Source organism: Notamacropus eugenii, chromosome 5 (genome assembly GCF_028372415.1).
Source record: "Notamacropus eugenii isolate mMacEug1 chromosome 5, mMacEug1.pri_v2, whole genome shotgun sequence".
In the NCBI taxonomy this organism is placed as follows: domain Eukaryota; kingdom Metazoa; phylum Chordata; class Mammalia; order Diprotodontia; family Macropodidae; genus Notamacropus; species Notamacropus eugenii.
In genome coordinates this window covers 61,115,595-61,130,818 of record NC_092876.1, presented here as the reverse complement: position 1 = coordinate 61,130,818, position 15,224 = coordinate 61,115,595, and the positions used below count along the sequence as shown (strand labels likewise).

At 38.2% G+C, this 15,224-nt stretch overlaps 1 protein-coding gene across 11 annotated transcripts in view; it reads left to right on the top strand.

Annotated features, from left to right (window-relative positions):
* The window catches only part of EIF4G3 (eukaryotic translation initiation factor 4 gamma 3), a 386,245-nt gene that overhangs the window by 89,818 nt on the left and 281,203 nt on the right, over positions 1–15,224 (top strand). For all 11 annotated transcript variants that reach the window (XM_072609175.1, XM_072609170.1, XM_072609173.1 and 8 more), the window contains exon 2: positions 2,973–3,048. The gene's annotated coding sequence lies outside the window, so the exon portion shown is untranslated. The remainder of the gene's footprint in view (positions 1–2,972; positions 3,049–15,224) is intronic.

The following is a 15,224-nucleotide window of genomic DNA, read 5'->3' as shown; positions in this document are numbered from 1 at the left end:
AGGGAAAGATCACTTAATGGGCCAGAATTTTTCTGTAGGATTAAATGAAGAATAAATACTCTTACTTTCTTGTCCTTACTCTATGATTAGACAATAGAGAAACAGCCCTGAATATTTTTCCCAATAATTTGTTTCCAGAATAAAAACAAAACTAAACCTGTTCCTTTAAACAAAAGCCCTGGAGTGACCAGTTTTCTCACTGTGATAACAGAACCATCCTATTTATTTTATAAATGGTCAGGTCATTAGGATGTGGTTCAAAAATGACCAGATTGGGCATTTTCCAGAGTTGAAGACCAAGCAAGGTACACTAAAGAACCTGCTTTAGTCTCACTCTGCCTTTAACTTTCTGCAGGACTTGGGCAAATTGCTAAAGTTCCTTGTATGTTAAATGAGAAAGAGCAGTTGAAAAGTGTTCTGAAGTCTATGGAACTATAGAATAATAGCTTGGCCGCTGATTTCTATGCTCTTGAACTCGCTGCTCAGTTCATATCTGTAGTGAAGAACAGGTGGCTTAGGTTGTTTAATTTTTGTCAGCCTATATTTCTCAGAGGGCCTTCTTATAAATATAGTTAGTTAGATTAAAAAATAAAAGTACTGAGCTGTCAACGCTTTCATTGACCCTCTTGTAGGTGTTAAGTGATATCCATTTAATTTGATTAACATTCCTGTGAGGAAGTTAAGGGAAATGACCTCATTCGTTCATCTGTTCATTTGATAACCACAAAATACTTTGTGATATTACTATTTTTTCTAATAGTGAAACTGAAGCACGGATGGAATTGACATGATGAAGGGAAAGCAGGGTCAGGTAGAGATATCGAGTATTAGATGTAGATCTCCTGAATCCCATTTTCAGCATTCTTTTCCTAAGGCTGTTGCCTTTTAGAAATGATTTCGTATACAAACAGGACCACAGAGTGCTGTTAATTTACCAGGTTATACCATTTTTCTCCTAGATAATTCATATGGAATGAAATAAATGAAATCAACATCCTTTAGTAGTAGTTTGGGAGAAAAGGTTACTGGGAAAGTAAGTAGTAATCTTTGAGATTGTCTTTTGAGAAATCTAGTGCATAATTCATTTCATAAAGTAATAGCATCCTTCAAATGGGCATGACGAACTTGGAACTTTGTCTCTATAATATTAAATAAGGATACTCAGACCTTTAGGTACTGATTACTGATGTGAGCCTTGATTCTTACATAGTAGGACCCATACTCTAGCTGCAGAGAGCAGGAGCAGCATTTCAGAAGAAAAACTAGCTTCATGTTTTCTGCTAATCATGTGATCATCGCAGAACTCTGACTCAATGAAAGCTTTGTTTCAGTTGGAACTAATCTTCAGTCTAGAGGAATCAGCAAGACTTGAAGGATTAATTAGCCACAAACTGCTGAGAAACTGCCACTTTACCAGAATTTTTGTTTTGGTAGGGCATGGGAAAACCTTTTCTCTTTCTGTTTTGGAACCATGTGGAGTATTGGGCCTCTTGAGCTAAATATTGCTCTTTGAATCTCTGCTTAAATCTTGGAAGGATCATAGCAGTACCTGTAGCTACCTTAGCTGCACAGAATGTTGGAGCTGTCTTTCTCACCTCCAGACAGCATTTAGTTCGTCCCCTTGTTATGAAATTGAAGAAATGGACCTGAGCTGGTAGGAGTTGCCCAAGATTGCCCACTCAGTCAGTGGCAGGGATTTTTCCATTATACAACAACACTGTTTTCTTTCAAGAACTTAACAAGATCAGAGCATGCGAGTTATTTTTTGAAGAAGTAGTTAGTGATATCGGTAGCAAAGGATTATATTTCTTTTTATCTTCTAGAACTTGATTTGAATTTTTTTATTGTTGCTTTTTGTTTTTACGTTAATATTCAGTTCATATTGGTTGCCTCACTCCAATGCCCGTAGGGTCATTCCTAGTAACAAAAATTTAAAAAGCTCAAAACCAACTAATGTGTTTACCATATCTCTCATTACATGCAATAAAAAAATATTTCAAATGGTATTATTTTAGCCTGCTATTATTTGAAGTTATTTGACTAGAATTAGTGTTATTAAACACTGTCACTTTTAAGTAATTGACTCCAAGTTGGGTTCTTGAATTAAAATTAAAGGCTCTACAGTTGGAAAGGGAATTATAGGTTCTTTAGTCTACCTTATTCATTTTACAGATTAAGAAACCGAGGACTAGAGAAGTAAGTAGGTAGAGCCAGAATTCCAATCCAGGTCATTTATTCTAACCTGCCTTTGTATAAAGAACACTAGATTTGATGTATGGCAAGGGTTAGTAGAATGGAAATAAAGTGGAAATGTTTTCACTTCATTTTGGGGTTGTAACTTTTTGGCAGTGCCGTTTAAGATGGTGCATGTGTAGAGCTCTGATATTTATGCATTGAACTTATCAGGAATGCTGGTGGATAGGAGAGTTTAGTACTTTGAATTCCATGCCCTGAAACTCAGCAAAATCATTATGTTTTGTCTTCAAATAAATTTCACTATGGGACTCAAAAACGTTTCAAATTTGGGGTATATGGGAGGGGCTTAAAAAAAGCTTTCTTAGGTGTGGTTATGGTGAAAACTGTAGTATGGGAAAAGAAAAACTAACAAGGAAACAGTTGTATAGTCATTTCTGCATGCCTAGCACAGCCAGCTAGAGCCTGGTCAGCATTTCTAGTGCTGATAAATAACATTGACCTCCCTGACTTGGTTTCTTGGGTCATTTTCTCTTGAAAGATAAGGTAGGAAGTTCTGTTGCCCATTTTATTTTTTATGCTTTGTAATATTTATACTGGGGGGAGAAGATGGGCTTGCTCTTGTTTTGAAGTCTGAAGTGCTGAGTCTGCCCACTGGATCCTGAGGGAGGGCCCTGCCTTCACTTTAGGGAAGTGGCCCTGTATTTTCTTTTTGCGATTTGCTTTTATTGTAGACTATAATCTGTTTCAGTTGTGTTATCCTTAACTTACCGTTCTAGAATTCCGAGAGGACCTGTGCAGCAGCCTCTGGAAGATCGGATCTTCACTCCGACCGTCTCGGCAGTTTACAGCACTGTGAGTATGCCAGGGCAGGCAGGCTTGCTCATTCTGCTGCTCTGTGCTGCATCATAGCCACGCTGAACATGTTTAATGAAACTCCATCTTGTCAGTTTTATGGTTTATTCTTACCTCTTAAAGTGAAACTGAAGCACACTCATAGTTCTCAGCTGATCAGATTTTGTTTTCCATAGGCCTAATCAAGGTGGGGGGGGGGGGAGTAGATGAAGACAGCTTCATTTTGTGTGCTTGGTCTTCCTTTTCCTTAAAAATTAATTGTGAGGAATAGATTACTTTTCTGTAGCATGCTTTTTATGGGTATCAGATAGCTAGTCAATTTTTGATTGATAATATTTGATAATATTTGCAAATGGAAGCAGGCAATGCAACAAAGGGGAAAAAAGCGCATTGTATTTGGAGTCAAGACCTGGGTTCAAATTCCGGCTCTGCCTCTGCATTGTTTTGTGACCTTGGGCAAATGACTTCATCTCTCTAGTCTCAGGTACTCATCTGTGAAATGAAGAGCTTGTACTTGGTGAACTCTTAACTTCTGGTACAGGATATTACAGGATTAGGAATGAATTTCAGTTGATTTAAGGGGTAAATTTGCATTGTGATCATCCTAAGCAGTTGGATGCCCATACTCTGCATGAACAACTTTTACTGCTCTTTCTGTATAACTGTATGGTCACAATTTTCCCCATGTTCCAAGTGAATTTCAAGCATGTTTTATTTTCATATTTTCCTGAAACTGTTAAAAGCAGCAAGAGATATTTAAGTTATTATAACACTTCAGTCTGCCTGTTTTTAGTATTTAAAGAATAGTTTGAAGTATAATATTCAGAGATCTCCCAGATGCTTTGAATGACCCATACCAGCAGGATGAATTAACCCACCAGCAACTTACGTTGCACATAATTTGTTGAATGTTTCCATTAAAAATTCCGTTCTTCATAGGCATTAAACTTGCCTTTAAATGTTTTATGAGTGAAACTTGGCTTGTCTAAGCTAATATGTTTTCCAAATTTGGCTCCTGCCTACCGATAACTTTATTGTATTTAATCCCAGCATTGACAAAGATAAGACGGCAGGTTTGCAAATCTGCTCACACGGAGAAGAAATCAACTCTGTGGACGCAGGTTTTAAAGCAAAGGCGGCACAGCGGATTTAAATGAAATCGTTGTTTTATTTTTTATGAAGTATATTTAGCAGTCATTGGTTTTTAAACTGACACTGGAAAATTACTTACTCAAAGTGTATTTCATCTAGTTTATACTGATGTTTTTTAAACTAAAATTTGTCTTGTTTTTACATTGCCTCATGTATCTCTCCTTCCCTGCCCAGAGAGCCATCCTTTATTAGAGTGAATTAAAAAAAAGAGGAAGAAGAAAAAAAAAATTGAACAAAACTGATCAGTACAATGAAAATATCTTATTGTATGTAGTGTTTGACTTCTGTTCTCCCCACCCCCTAAAGGAATGGGGGAGGTATTACTGTATCCCTTTTTTAGGGGGACCATCTTGTTCTTTGCAGTTGAACAACATTCTCTTTTGATTGTTTTGTGGTGGTAGTTCTTTCTAGTTACATCGTTGTTATTATATACCTTGTTTTCCTTGATCTGCTTACCACACTTTGCAACAGTTCATGTAAGTCTTTTCATGCTTCTCTGTATTCATCACACTGTTTCTTATAGCACAGTGATATTCCACTAACTTCATGGACCACAAGGTTTAGCTATTCCCTCATTTAATGACAAAGACTTTGTTTCCAATTCTTTTCTGTGTATGGAGCCTTTCTTTTGGTCAGTGTCCTTCTTGAGGTATGTGGCTAGCCGTGGAATCACTAGGTAAAAGGATGTGGCCATTTTAGATATTTCATTTGCCTAATTCCAAAAATCACTTTCCAGAATGATTGTACTGAGTCACTGCTCCATCACCAGTGCATTAGCCCCTCCAACATTGACTCTTCCCATTTCTTGGTCATCTTTGCCCGTTTATTGTCGTTGAGTGAGGTGAAGCTTCAAGGTTGTTTTCACTTGCATTTCTCTTAGTAGCAGTGTTTTGAAGCATTTTAAAAATATTTGTTCATATCCTTTGAATCTATTGGTGAATGGCTTTTGCAGTGATGTTTTGTGGAGTTCAGTACTGTGATGTAATTCGTATGATGTAATCATGCACTATGTTGCACTTTATAAAGCCTTACCTCCTGACAGTCCTGTGTGGTAGCAGAGACATAGACAAATATTTATTAAGCCCTTACTGTGTGCTAGATACTGTGCTAAGCTCTGGGAATCCAGAAACGAGCAAACAAGACAGCCCGTACCTCAAGGAGCTTACCTTCTAACAAGGGAAAGATAATACTGAAAGGGGATCTGGGAAATAGGGAGCCCAGAGGATGGGGTGGAGAAATCTGCAAGGAAGGAGAGGAGGGTAGAATAATATTTGTGTGGTCTGGGTGCCTCAGGAGATGGTGATGTGGGGTCAGTGACCTAGCAGTTGGGAGAGAAGACCAGGAGGGGGAGGCAACTGGCCATTCAGTCAGTCACAACCCATCTGTCAGTTACCATGTGCACAGTGCTATTGTAGACCCTGGGAGTTCAAGAACAGCAAAAATCAGCCCTGCTCACATTGGTGGAATACAACGTCCCCATGTCCAAGTATATACAAACAGTGACATAAAATGATTAGGGTAGTGAATGGGTCTGTGATTTCATTGGCATAGGCCAGAGCTATCAGAATGTAAAGCCCACAGTCAAACTTCCAAGTAATCAGAAATGTTTAACAAAATGGATAAAAAAGCAGTACAACATAGGTAATAATAATTTGTGATTTTTCTAAGTCAGTATGTAGCCCACAAAGATAATTTTCTATTTGAGTTTGCCATCACTGGTGTATCAACCTCCCATATGTGCAAACTCCTTTTAGCCGTGTCAGTTGGTAAATACCTTCTCTGCAACTTACAATCCATCTTAGTTGCCTGAAGCATTGAGTAGTAGTCAGTCGATAAATGTTGCTTAAGTGCCTGCCATGTGCTAAGTGTTGGATCACAAAACACGGTGTATGTCAGAGACTTGAACTCGGGTGTTCCTAGTTCCACGGTCAGCTCTTTATCCACGAGGTCATGATGCCTCTCAAAAAAAAATTTTCAATTCATTAGGCAAGGAGGGCTCTAGCGTTTGGGGGACTTGGGAAAGACTTCATAAAGAAGGTGGTGCAAGAATTGTGTCTTGAAGAAAGAGAGATATTCTGTGAGGAGATGATGAGGCCATGCAGTCCAGGCTTGTGCAAGAGTGGAGATGGAATATTGTATGTGAGAGATAGAGTTCAGCTTGGCTGACCTGTAGAGTGTAGGCTTGAGAAGGTAGGATTGGGGTTGAATTGTGAAGGGATTTAGAAAACAAATAGATGTTTATAATTCATCCCAGAATTGATAGGGAACCTCTCTAGTGTATTGAGGAAGATAGTAACATGGTCACACCTCCTGCTCTTAAGGAAAATCACTTTGGCAGCAGTTTCAAAGATAGACTAGAATGGGGAGAGATTTGAGGAATGGAGACCAGTTAAGAATTCTTTTAATAATCTATCTTAGAGGCGATGAGGTCCTGAATTAAGTTGGTCATTTATCTTGGTAGAGAAGAAGGGGGTCATATGGGAGAGACGTTACAGATGCAGGAATAGCAAATTTTGGCAATTGATGGCTGTGATGTTGGGTTTGAGTGAGAGTGAAAAGTCAGTTATAATGATGTTGTTAAAAACTTGAGAGAGTGGGGATTTCAGAAGCGGGGAGGGTTTAGGGAAATGGATAATGAGTTCTGTGTTGTTGAGCTTGAGATGCCTGTGGGGCATCTGGTTTGAAATGTTCAAAAAGCAGTTAGTTGGTGATATGTGACTGAAGCTCAGACATCTGCATGGAGAAGGCATTTCAATTCCTGGGAGCTGATGAGGTCATTAATATGATATGTGAAGATGGCTCAAGAAATAGCTTTGGGCCACACCCATATGTAGGGGCCATTATAGGAGTGATGAGTTAGCAGAGGAGATGGAGGAGCAGGCAAGAAAGAAAGGAGAACCAAGAGAGAATATTGTTGCAAAACCTCTATAGGGCAAGAGCATTTAGGCAGAGCAGAGTGTGGTCTCCTGTGTTAAATGCAGCAGAGATAAATATCCTTGTTATGTTTTCCCTGTTAGACATTATTTATCCAGCCTGCCTCTAAAGTAATAACAGATGAATTGTGTATCATGTTTATGATTTTTTTGTATTAAGGTGAATCTGTGAGAGGAGCTTGTAATTGATCTTAGCATTTACTGGTGGTCACTCAAGTTTATTTAGCAGGAAAGTTACATGGTTAGAACTGTGCTTTAGCAATGACATTTTCAGGGTTGTGAGAAGGGTGATTTGGAGAGAGGAGCGACCTGAGTCAGACTGAACATCAGATCTATCTACATGCTCTGGAAGTCAGAGTTCTTACAGCCCTAGGCTGGTGGGTCCCTGTGACCTTGGGCAAGTACAGTCACTTCCACTTTTCTGGGCCCTGCTTTCTTACTTGATGAAGTAAAGAGTTTGTACTTAGAAAATCTGAAAAGTTCCTGCCTTTTGTATGATTTTATGACTGTATTGTCTGATCACATAGGAGGAGTTATGACTATATGTCAAGCTTGCTAATCCAGAGGCAATTCAGACACATTCTGTTTCTTTTGGAGAGTACAGAGCAAAAAGCAGTGTACTTTAAAAGAGTAAGCTTTTACTGAGTAACCTTTTACTTTGGCCATCACCACTTTTTCGCAAGTGGTCTTCTAAACAGTAGACAATTGGGTGATGAAGTTTGAAAAAAACAGTCAGGACGAGTCCATGCATTCCACTTCAGAAGGCATTTTGGAAGAATTACCTTTTATTCATTAGTATATGGGGAGATGAAGTTGCCAAGGGCTTTAAATTTCTTTTTTTATTTAAGGATGATTATTATTAATACTTCTTTAGACTTCTGTGGGGCATTTCCTCCAATTTTCTTCCAGCTCTGAAGTTTAACAGGCACTATCTAATGTGTATCATAAGAATCAAAGAATTTTATATTCCATACCTAGGTAAGATTTTAATTTCATGTGTATCGTAAGGCTTTAGAAGGATGTAATGGTCTTTAGATATCTAGTCCAGGGGTATGTGAACTTTTATTAATAGTTCAGTAACTATTTCATAGAATTTGTTTTCTTTGTCATTCCTATTAATTCTATTTTAAGCATTTAAACATGATTTTAAGGAGTTTTGGACTTTATCGAATTGCCCTAAGAAAAAAGATTAAGATTTCTAATCTAGTCCAATTCTCACATGAAGCATGAATCCCATCTGCACCAACCTCTACTAGTGACCATCTCTATCCAGCCTTGGCCAGAATTGCTTCAGCGTTGGATACACACTGCATCCCAAGGCAGCAGAAATTGCAGTAATTGCCTGTTGTGTCTTGTCGTCCATAGTGTTGAGAATAGGAGCTACAAAGGAAGAAAAATGCTCTTGCCCTCAGGGATTGTAGTACATTTTCATTGTTAGACAATTTATACTTCACTAAAATCTGACTCTCTTGACTCATTTGTCTTTTTTTTTTGGTTTTGTTTTGTTCTCTTGTTACAAGGTGGATAATGCTACCAAGTGATATTCAGATGTTACCACCAGGCATTCAAAACCCTTCAAAATATCATGCTATCCAATCTTTCTAGTCTTACCTTAATCCCTTTAGTCTATGTGCCAGCCAAGCTGTATCCTCTGTCCTCCAGATATATGCACCTTCTGCTGTTAGGGCCTTGGGCCTTTATTCTCTTAATTTTGTGTACAGTATCTGCCATCTTCCTTCCCCACTTCTGCCTTTGGGAGACAGACTTGTATGTTGCTGTAAGTAGAGTGTAGAGACCTTAGGCTTCTATATTGTCTGTAGGTCTTTGAACTGGCTATCCTCCTTTTCTAGAATGCTCTCTCCCTCCTCAGGAAATTCCAAGTAATCCCTTCCATATGCAGCCTTTCCTGATCTCCCCCAGCTGCTAGGGGCCTTCCTCTCAAGGCTACCTTGAATGGATTTTGTTCATATTATGTATACACTTAATATGTACACAGGCTGCCTCCTTTTCTAAAATGTAAGGAGGGGCTTAGCACAGTACTTGGCACATGATAGATACTTATTAAATATGATGCCAAAAATATAAATGAAAAGCATTTAGTTCATTTAAATTCAATAAACTATGTACCAGGCTCTAGAAATTATAAGCTTTCTTAAAAGTTGTGTAAAGGCATTTTGTTGTCTTGTGGATGTCTTGTGGACATCCTCCTCCCCCTCTTTCCCTCTCCATCCCATTTTTCTGAACCTTACACCAGTGTTGTGAGGCTCATGCTCCCAGGATCCTCTTGGATGATGAGGGACGTTAGATGGATTGCCCAACCTGTACACCTTCCCGGCCTGATTCAAACCTTTCTATTACAGGCTCCAGCCCCCATACTATCTTTTAGGCCGCCAGTGTCTCAGAGTATTTTTTTCACTTGAAATCTAAGTAGAAGATGTACTTGCAAACATTCTTTCATGGTATTTAAAATATATATGTTTTTAAATTGATGCATAAAAAAGCTAGGTATTCAGGGGTTTTGTCCTCTCTCCTTGACCCCGCTATTGGACTTTATTATAGAGAAGGGTGTTAAGCACAGCCAACTATTTGGTTTATCGGTTTATTATATATTATTGATTTATTACTACTTGGTTTATTAAGCAGCCGTTCCAGATGAGGCATTATGCTATGTGTGGTGAACACACAAAGAAAGGCAAAAGACAGTCCCTGCCCTCAGGGAGGGCAGTCTGATGGGGGAAAAGATGTGCATTTAACAGTGTACACATATCACACACACACACACACACACACACACAAAAGCACTAAGATTAAAGAGGACTGAGAAGGGCTTTTCTTGCATGGTATTGATGAGCATTTCTTCCTTATATGGGTTTAATAGGTAAACTTCCAATAAGGAAGTTTTTGGTTAGACTCTAGGCCCTGCATTTACTCCCTGAGTTTCATTCTGTTTCTTACTATCACTGAGACCATAAATTTCCTAAAGTAGTAACTGACTGAAATATAGCACCCTCGTCTTTACCCAGGTGAGGAAGTAACTTGTTCAAAGGAACACAGCTTGTTTGTGTTAAAGATAGGATTCTAATACAGGTCTTTTGACTTGAAGGCCTGTGTTTTTCTCATGGTACTATATACTTTCTATTCAGGTTATAAAGAGTTTTAGAATCAAAGATTCTTAACTGTTTTTAAGGCTCTTGATGTCTGTCTGTCTGTCATGCATTTGTTTTCAGGTATCTTCCTTATTTAAATTTAGAAAGAATGCATTAGTCACTTGAAGCTAATTTAGAATTTCCTTATTATATGGCATTAGATGGATGACTTATTTACCTTGATAATCCTAATATTTTTAAACAAAGTTGGTAGGTAGAATACTTTTCTTTTTAACAGTGAAGGATGACCTGTCTTAACACTCATGACAGGTAACTGAATTAGAATGAGTCTTTAAGCATTTGATAAATGTTTAAGAAAGTTAGTTGTTAAAATGATTATTTGATTTTTTTCTCAGCAGTTGGATAGTACTTTAGTGTTTTCAGAACACGTTTCTAGAAATAATCTCACTTTAATTGGGTTGTACTATAGTATCTCGGGAACAACATTGGCTTTGCATCCTGGCTCTCCTCTTTTTAAGCAATAGGCTATGGGGCAAGACCTTTCATTTCTGTATGACCTCAGGCTTGTCGTTGTTGTTTTTAAATTATAAAATGAAAGGGTTGGACTGGATAATTTCAAAAGTCCCTTCCTGTCATTAAGTCCTATGAGCCTAGGCCTACAGGACCAAATACAGAAGGTAAATGCTTCTCACTAGAATGTATCTTTTAAATTCAGAGAAGTTATTTAGAGAGTTTAGGTCTGTGTGAATCTTAAATCAGTAGTTTTTTTTTTAAAAAAAGCATTCTTTTTCTTAACCCTTTGTTCTTCAGGTAATTATAGTACTGGTATAAGTGTTTTAGATTAGTCAAATAATACACCGAAATGGTATGTTTCATGAAGTGTCCCTATGAAGAAATGGATGATGATGTGTTACTATTCATTTTCAATGCTAAAAGACTCAAATAAAATTCCCATTAATAATTTAATATGTGAAAATTATTCCTTCATTGAAGTGTTCAGTGTATACTTACTCGTAGGATATTAAAGTTAGGAGTGACTTCAATGGAGTGGAACCATTTGTCGTATTATCAATAGCACTGGCATATAGAATCATAGGATTTAGAGCTCTTTATCAAGATTTTGTTCATTTCTAGGGATAGGGTAGCTTAGAAGATAGACTTTTTCTGTTGGTAAATAGTTTTGTTTCTTAGAAATATCTTTTATTGAGGCAGTCTGTCTCTTTGTACCTTCTGTACTTTGGTCCTGTACTTCTTTCTCTGTAGGAGCCAGGCTTGATTAATTTACTTTCTTTTTTGAGATGAGCCTTTCATGTTCTCAGATAATCTGAGTTTATTTGAACATCTAAATCCAAAGTTATCTGTCATTCATCTAGTCCAACTCATGGCTGAACAAAACTCTCCTCCTTTGCATCCTCTCTGACATGTGGTCGTCTAATTTTTGTCTTTTGGCTTCCATGAGGGGTAAACCCATTAGTTCTTCAGTAGCTCAAAATCGAGTTTGTCTCTTCTCAGGTTTCCCATGTTATTCTTGCAGTGAGGTGAAGAATAAGTCTCATCCCCTTTTCATACGACAGCCCATTGCATGTCTGAAGAAGCTTTCAGGCTACCTATTATGCTCCAGACTATAGGCTAGTTGCCAGTTCTGTCACCATCTTGATTTATTTTCTTCTGGACATATCACCTCTATTAGTTTTCTTCTAAACTGAACATAGAATTCTAGATGTAGGCTGACAAGGGAACAACACAGCAATGGTACTTGTCACTTCCTTAAACCTGGAAGGAAATGCCTGTTTTAATGCAGTGCAGGATTTCTTTGGTTTTCTCAGCTGACATGTTACATTGTTGACTTTCTGAGGTTTCCATTCACCAAAGTCCCCAGATGCTTTAAAGACAAACTACCCTTCCAGCCATGCTTCTCTCATCTTACACTTGGGAAGTTTATTTGTTGTACTTGGGGTAAAACTCTCTTTATCTGATTTAGGTTTTATCCTATGAGACAGCTCTTCAAGATCTTTTTGAATACTGACTTGGTCCCTATGTTAGCCATCATTCCCAACTTTGTGTCATCTCTAATTTAGATGAGGATACCATTTTTGTCTTTTTCTACATCATGAGTAAAAAAAATCTTGGAATCGTTCAGGGCCCAGCTCACATCCTTGGGGAAGCCCACTGTGTAAAATCCTTTCAAGTTTACATTTTATCATTAATGAGAATTCTTTGGATCTGGACATTCTATCCTTTCCAAATTCATGAATGAATGAAGCGTTTATTATGTGCTCAACTTTGTGCAAAGCTCAGTGCTAAGCTGGGGGGATACATGTAGAAAGTAAGACATCTTTGCTCTTTAGGAGCTCACATTTTAGTGGGGGAGACAACACATCAGGAAAATTCCAGCTTTAAGTCAGATGGAGGGGTCCTGTAGTTTTTAGAGGGCAGTGGCACCGATAAATTACCATCTGGAAGTGTCAGGGACTTTGGTGACAAGAATTTTCTTTTCTGGGTCTTCAGTCACTGTGGCTGCAGCACGTGCAGGAGCAACTCCCAAGTTGCATCTTCATTGGCCTTGTTTCCCAGGATAATGGCTGAAGGCAGTGAACTGGAAGCACTAATGTTCCCAAGGCTCTTGGATTCAAGATCCTGGACTGTCTCCATCAGGGTTGAAGTTAGGATAGTAGTGGTCATTTGACTTTGCTGGTACATGATTCCTCTGCTCTCTCCCCCAGGGGCTTTTGAACTACCTTACCTAGGCTGGAATAGCCGCTCTGTGTGTGGCAGTTGGTTTGGCAGTTGGTTGGCAGTTGGCTGACTGTTGATGGGGATATCTGGCCCCTTCTCCTTAGGAGCCACTTCCCAGGTTGATGGCTGTGAAGGTTTAACTGGGAGTGGGATACACATGATTGAACTGTCATACAGTACAAGTCACTTCATTTTCTCCACAAGAATAGGATGAGAGACTTTGTTAAATGTTTTGGTAAAATTGAGGTCTGCTATATTTATAGGAGTCCCCTGTTCTGCATATTTAATTGTCTTGTTGAAAAAGAAAGTTAGTTTGGTGTGGTGTGTTCTTGATGAGGTCATGCTAGCTTTTGGTGATCATTGTGTTCCTGTTTTATTTTATTTTTATTAATTACTTTTATTTTTATATCATTTAAGTCTCCTGGAGTACTGTTTCTCTCCCTCCCTGCTAGGGAGTCATCCTTTATAACGCAGAGTAAAGAAGGGGAAACCCTCCCCTCCCCCCCAAGTTCAGGAAATGTGAGCAAAGCCTCAGCTCAGTCTGACATTGTCAGTCATTGTCCCCCTTTTGTGTCCCACCCCACCCTTCTTACCCCCTCATCTATGGGGCTAAGCTTGGTCAGTAAACTTTGGGCAGCTTTGTTATCAGTAGTGTCTCCATGTACATGGCAGTGGGGTATGTTGCTTTGCCCCAGTCCATAGTATTCCCATCTCCTTTGCATTTGTCATGGGCATCATTTCTGGGGCCACCACCTCAGTGTGCCAGAAATTGTTTGGCCATTCCCTGTCATTTATTTTCCTTTTGTCAGTTTTATTAATATCTTTTTTTTTACGTCATCTTCATTTCACATTTTATGCGTGCTCTTCCCCCAGCCATCCTTTATTACAAAGAATATAAGAGCAAGAGAAAAAAGGAATGTGAGCAAACCTTGGCAACCCTTCCATCAAGCCTGGCAGTCTCCTAACTGTAGAGAGGCAGGTGCCAGGATTGATGATGGTGATTCCATGTTCTTTATTGTTATTCATTCTGTGAACATTGTAGTAGTCTTCGTGTATCGTGTTTGTCTGTTTCTGCTGACCTCAGCTGGCATCTCAGGATGTCTTTTCCATGTCTACTGTACATATTAACAAAATGACCAGATCTTTAACTAACAGTTAAAGTGGAGTGAGAAGATTCAAATAGTCAAAATAAAAGATGAACAAGGTGAAAATAACAAAAGTGTACTAGGCACTGTGGTAAGTGCTTTACAAATATTATCTCATTTGATTTCTGCCACAACCATGGGAAGTAGGTGTTGTGCCCATCAGTTGGGTAATGTGGGCATGATGGGAATGCAAATAATATTATTTTCCCCATTTTTATAGTTGAGGAAACTGAGGAAGACACAGGTTAAGTGACTTGCCTAGAGTCATACAACTAGTAAAGTATATGAAGCTGGATTTGAACTCAGGTCTTCCTTATTCCAGACCTAGTGATCTGTCATCCTCTTCACTGCCTTGCTGACTGCTATTAACTTATATTTATATGTCAACAAAAATGAGAATTTGAAAGAAGTAGATTTACCAAAATATAAAGTAACTAAATTAGCAGAACTTGAAATGGAGATCTCAAGTTCAGAAAATCAAATCAAACTACCTTTAAAAACTCAGTCTAGGTGGTTTTTCAGGTGAATTCTGTCAGATTTTAAAAGAATTTTTAATGCTTATGCTACAGAAATTATTTTAATGAGTTGATCTCTTTTGTGAGCTAGACATAGTCTCAGTGTCTAAATCAGATAACAAAGTAAGGAAGGGGTACCACTATCATTAAGTATTTGATTTAAATTTCAAATAAAATCTTGACAAAAAGACCACAGCACTATATTTAAAATATTCTTCACTATGATCAAATTATATTTATATAAGGCATGTGAGGTTGGGATCTTGGGGAAAGTAGTAAACTTTTGAAAATCTAAAATCACTTGATTACAACAGTAAATTCACATAAGGCCTTTGAAAATTACAACACTCACACTGAGAACTGTCAGGCATAAGCATAGAAGAACCTTCTTTAATATAAGAAAAAAGTATATATCTTAAACCAAATGTAGCATTATATGCAATGGTGAAACACCAACACTTTCCTAGGAAATATTTGATATTTGACATAATTCCAAGAACAATGTTAACAATAGGATGAGGACACATAATTAAAGGCAGTAATAATATGTTGTGGAATTTAACAGGATGAAAGTGAAGCTCAGTGTTC